This window comes from Phoxinus phoxinus (assembly GCF_949152265.1).
Source record: "Phoxinus phoxinus genome assembly, chromosome: 24".
In the NCBI taxonomy this organism is placed as follows: domain Eukaryota; kingdom Metazoa; phylum Chordata; class Actinopteri; order Cypriniformes; family Leuciscidae; genus Phoxinus; species Phoxinus phoxinus.
In genome coordinates this window covers 13,575,062-13,579,390 of record NC_136899.1, presented here as the reverse complement: position 1 = coordinate 13,579,390, position 4,329 = coordinate 13,575,062, and the positions used below count along the sequence as shown (strand labels likewise).

At 33.8% G+C, this 4,329-nt stretch overlaps 1 long non-coding RNA gene across 1 annotated transcript; it reads right to left on the bottom strand.

The window, feature by feature from the left end:
- Positions 1-964: 964 nt before the first annotated feature.
- LOC306992644 lies at positions 965-3,852 on the bottom strand. The gene is made up of 4 exons (XR_013796317.1): positions 3,770-3,852; positions 2,341-2,550; positions 2,134-2,232; positions 965-1,984 (listed from the first exon to the last, which is right to left on the bottom strand). It is a non-coding gene; the product is annotated as an uncharacterized lncRNA (long non-coding RNA).
- Between the last annotated feature and the right edge of the window lie 477 nt (positions 3,853-4,329).

The window sequence follows — 4,329 nt, the reverse complement described above, 5'->3', positions numbered from 1 at the left end:
CATCCATCCATCCATCCATCTTTTTTTGTTCCATCCTTTCCTCACTCTTTACCATCCATGCATCCATCCATTTGCGTTTCCTTGTTCTATTCATCCATCCTTCTTTCCAGGGGCAAGGGGTTTGTCACATGGCAGCGAAAAAATTGCTGCAATAAAAGTGTTGAGTACAAGTCATTGAAATAGAAAAGAGAATAACATATTATGCTTTTAGTGATGGATCAGATGGGCCAATCACAGTTGATTATTCTTGAGATTACAGGGGTAGATTTCCATTTGTATCTTGGGTGCCAAGGAGTGCAAAGACTGAACATTTGTGGTTCAGTAATCAGGGAGAATTTAACATAATTCTTACCATAAAAGTATTTTTGCTGTTCACTCAGATTTGTGCAATTCACATTTGCAGATTTTTACTCTCCAAATTTGCTAAATATGAAACCAAATTGATTTTAGCAGGAGGCATGGGATGAAACAGAAACATCTATCTATCTAAAGCAGAGCTGATGGCCTTTTCAAGGAAAAGACATGCGTCATGTTTTCTGATGAGTATTTGACACGGAAGCCTTTAAGTCTCGTCAGACTTCATTTGCAGTCCGAGGGTGCCGTGCACTTATGCAGTAGACTGAAATCCCTTATCTGCAGACTGGTTCAAGGTTCAGTGGCGTTGATGACAGCTCATGACAATCCCGAGGAGACCAAAGGAAGATGATCTATGGTTTAAAAAGAAATAGGACATGTGAATCTACATGAACGAGTGAATAAAGTAACATTACACATTTGTATCTCCTCTCTGTGGTGTTGGTCGGTTCTCCTTGTGTATAAATTAGAAATATTTAGCAGGAATTAATTTTAATAACAGGTATTACTAAGCCTTGATGTGGATATAATATCATGCTTTTTGTAATCCTTGTCAAATTTTGAAAGAGGGTGCTTACACTGTTAAAACTGTTACTTGAATCTAACTCAATAAAATTAAGACAACATTTTCCAACTACTTTTTGTAAGTTTATTGAACTAACTGATATTTTGAGTAAGGACAACCTAATATTTTCGAATTAATAAAAAAACATATTATTAAGTAGCATTTTAAGAAAAAGCCAATAAATTAAGTACAATCAAAGTAAAAAAACAGATCTGCATTTTATACAGACTTAATTAAATTAGGTAAAATTTAAATGAAAAAATACTTGTTAATGTCTTCTGTTTTATTAGTTTTAACCAATTTGCTCTTGGTTTTGAAAGTGTAAACCCAAATAATTAGTTCAGACTGTTAATTTTCAACATTTATTAACAGTACCAATTAGCTGCACAATGTAAACAATCAGTAACATCTGAATCAGCCAATAAAGTGCTTCAGTGTTTTTACGGTGTACATATTAAAACAGTTTAATATTTCTAAACAGTTGAAATTAGCTGGACAGTATAAAGTAACATCTGTACTCATGCATTAAAACAATCATGAACTGCTGTTTTGTAAAACACCTTCACAGTAGTGTGTACATATTTTAAATATAATAATATATAAACATTTTAACACTAACTTACTTTACAGGTCACAAGCATGAGCATCTGACCTACAGTACAACTTAGCATTATACAATAACATGACACCTTCACATAGTTTGTTATTTTAGAAACATTTTTACTCAAATATTCCACTGATCCCACCAACTGACCAGTTTTGAAAGAACATTTTCACTTTATTTTTCAAAGTCATGAACTTTGGGCTTGGTTTTGGGCGCAGTGTGTCAAGTCCCACGAAAAGTCTTTGGAACACCTCAAATGTTTTGCAAAGCTTCGGTGGAAACTCGAGATTAAGGGCATATGTCAACCCAAGCAGTAAGCAGCATGCTCTGGCCAGATTTCCGAGATTAGAAAGGACTGGAATTCCCTCAAGGATGATTCCTACTGCATCTGGCTCACGGCAGACATAAATGCTGAAATTTTTCATTTTCAGGTCATCATGAACAGTTGTCTCTACAGCCCCCTTTGAGATAAAACAAATATATATAAGACAATCTGATTTGTTTATGAAAAACAAATACTCTACCATTACCAGCCAAATGTTGGTTCAGTTAGTTTACATTAACAGTCAGCACAATTTAAACCTGTTCACCAGACTGAGCCAATACTTACACAGTAATCAGAGATGAGCTCCTGTGCACTCTCTCCCATATATTCAAAGAGGCATCTCAGAGTGACATCTCTCTTTTTTACAGCAGTGGCACTTGGGTCCTAGTTAACAGAACAAAAATGAATAAATTATTTTTGTTGATAAATTCACTCCTTTTCATTGTGATATCCAGGGTTTTGACACAGAGGACAGGTAAATGAAAGACTTACTTCTGGTGAATTGTGGGATTTAGCTTCTGGATGGTATCTTGAGAGGTGAAAGCGGAAGGAACTCCAGGATTTAAAAGAACATGGGCAATCTATATGAATACAAGGCAAGGAATGGCTGTGTCCAAAGGTCCCATGACGCAGTCTATAATGTTTAAAAATGTCCCTCTTTCTTTGTACCACAGTACGGCACAATTTACAGGGCCATCCCATCTGTTAAGAGGGAAAAGAAAAAACAAATATTAGTCATACAACTATAATGCAAGCCCTTTTAAAAAAAAAAACTTAAAATACAAGTGAAGATTAGCCTTCTGAACAAGATAAGCTTTAGTTCAACTAATTTAGTTAAATTGTAATGCATTAATCTAAAAAAAATTTCTAAAATGTTTTTATTTACAAACCCATAATATTCCTGTAGATAATCTATCAACCTATTAATATGAATATTTATTTTAAGTTTGACCATGCAATACAGACACAGATTTAGCATTGTGACAAAATTATATCTTTAAAAAAACACTTCTAAAGTAGAACAGTATTAATGATTATTCAGTCTTTAACTAACATACATGATTCTTTATTCTTTCAAGCAGACATATTTGTATAAACTAAATACAAGTAATCCTTATAAAAGCTATTAAAAAGCAATGAATGCTTTTCTATTTTTATTATGTTGTTTGAATAATATTAAGTGAAGTATACACTAAGAAATAATGTTGTGTGTTTTTAATCCATTCAGACATGAAAGAGTTAAATTCAGTCCTCGCGGGCTGTATAACGTTAGCTGTCTATATGCAGGGCTGCACGTGAGCGCACAGGAAAACCTCTTTTGCGTCGTCACTCTTATTCAGATCTATATTTCTGCTCTTCTCTTTCTCCCAGACGTTTACATTTTTGAACGATTGACATGCATCAAGCGCATGCCAACTCCTGTTCAGTCAGGTAAATCAGTAGGCTACGTTACAAAATGTAGGCCTAACATACGCATCTACCACAAACGCAAATCAGTTCTGAATGGATCTCTTCCCTAATAGTCTCTCCCTAACATTAACGTTTTTATTCGCCATTATTTGTAGGTTTTAATTTAGTTATGGTCTCGTTTTTGTCTGTGAAAAAATGTTTGAAAAATGAAATTAACACTGCACTCTCAGTTCACTGGCAAACTTACAAACACATTTGACAAATTAAACTATCACACAAAGACAACATTACTTATACAACGCACACACATCGATTTATACACTAACAGTTAACGTTAACATTATGTGGCTCAAGTTAGCTGCTACTTTCGAGCTGTTTGAGAGCACATTAAAAATGGCGACCGACGGTCGCAAAAGTTTGTAAGAAACAGAGCAATGGTTTTGCAGATTGTACAACATAAACACGTTAATTAGGCTAACATCTAACTTTAAAAATACAAAAAGTTACTTACATGGCTCAGTGTTCGAATAAGCTTCTGTCCTGGAACGAGAGTGAAGGATTTGCCAGCTGGCTTGAACTTTCCGTTGCTGCAGGTGGGCGGGGTCGTTTTTTTACGTCTGATATAAACTTTTAAAATGAGTTTTGTAAAATCAATTTATGGTGAAGTCCAATGAACCTAATTTTATTATAGAAAATATTAAGTTACGAAAATATTCACACTTTTTACTTATCAATAACTCAAAAAAACAAAGAAATACAAATAAATTAATTTAATGGAATAAATATAGTTAAAAAAAATAAGTCTCATGGACAATAGCACTGAGCGACTTTTTACAGTGGGCAGTGTGAATGGTGAAGTTACTTATCAGCTTTTAAATAAAACTTTCATCTTTTAAATAAAATACAGTAATTGACAGCGTAGTTTCATATGAATGTAAATGGTGTGTTGGAAGCTGCTTTGTCTACATTATAGATACTTTAATCAATTTGTGTTGCTTTGACTGCATACACATTTTTGGGGGGATTTATTATTTTGTAATTTGAAATGTTTTTATTAAAGGGATACTTCAC